Source organism: Suricata suricatta, chromosome 10 (genome assembly GCF_006229205.1).
Source record: "Suricata suricatta isolate VVHF042 chromosome 10, meerkat_22Aug2017_6uvM2_HiC, whole genome shotgun sequence".
NCBI classification, from domain to species: domain Eukaryota; kingdom Metazoa; phylum Chordata; class Mammalia; order Carnivora; family Herpestidae; genus Suricata; species Suricata suricatta.
In genome coordinates, this window is record NC_043709.1 from 17,988,808 (window position 1) to 17,990,222 (window position 1,415).

Here is a 1,415-nt window from a genome sequence, read left to right on the forward strand (position 1 = left end):
ATGGGCACCCTCCTACACTGTTGGTGGGAATGTAAACTGGTGCAGACACTCTGGAAAACAGTGTGGAGGTTCCTCAAAAAACTATCCATAGAACTCCCTTATGACTCAGCAATAGCCCTGCTAGGGATTTACCCAAGAGATAGAAAAAAAATTTTTTTAAATAAAAAGAAGTGTGCATGGAAAAAAGTTCCAACCTGCAAACCCTGAAGAACAAGCCTTCATTTCTGCCAACATTTGCAAAGATCTCTTTGTTTTGAGAGGGCATCGTTGGCATTAGGCCTTAACGAATGTGATTCAAAATTTGGGAACACCACTGTATGCTGTCTGTGCAATCACTCAGAACCTAGAGACCATACAGAGAGATTTGTTTTTACCAGGCTTTGCTCGCTTGCTTGCTTGCTTGCTTGCTTTCTTTCTCTCTCTCCTTTTGTGATTTTTGTTTGTTTTTTGTTTTCCCTAATCTGGGCTGAAATAAAAAAGCCCTGAGATCTGCTCTTTGGATTTTGTAAATGAGCCTGCCGCTCATCACACTTTCCAGCAAGATAAGGCGCAAACGGCATTTGCAGAAATGCTTCGCTATCTCTCAAGCAATCCAGCTCCTGTGTGGGCCCCTTGGTAACAGCTTGGCAAATCTGCAAAAGGAATGCGACTATATAGTTTGTGTGTGGACCACGGAGTTATTATGGCTTCCAAATTGCCTAGCAGGTCATTAATCATAGGCCAAGATAGGCCATCGCCGCAGCAGTGGAGTGAAAGCGTCCTGCATAATGCCAGCGAAATCATGTTTAACATGCAGCTCTTGCCGGTGTAGATATGGAAGGGGGAGAGGCAAGGAAAAAAATCACTCCCCTTTTAGGAAAGAAAACTTCTACTTATCTTTGATTTGCATTCAGTCTTCCCTCAATAGTCCTTAAGCCTGTTATTTAATTCATTTTGGTGCCAGGGTTCATCACAAAGCAAAAACCCTAAGCGAGACCTATGCAGTCTGTGACCTCCAAACCCCCTGTCTTTTCTTGTCAGTTCTATGTCATTTGTGCAGTTGAACTCCACCAATTTGAAATGCTGACCTCTTCCATAGACAACCTTATTCTCCCCCAGTGAAAGAAAGGCCCAGGGCCGACAAACCACTCAAGCGGAGATGGCAAGAAAAAAGAAAAGTGGTTGACTCGTAAATCAATTTCCACAGCCCACCCAAAACCCACACACACATTGAATTTGTATAAATTAAAAAAAAATTGCTGAATGGATTTATAAAGAAGAAGGCTCCAAGAACAAAATAAAAAAATTATGAATCGGAGCCGGAGAGAATGGGAGTCGATCCTTGCTCACAGTGTGCCCACACAGCACTGAGCAACCACCCCCCACTTCTTTTACACCTGAACTTCCTCCCAGAGGTTGTTTGAAAAGTTGAAAAT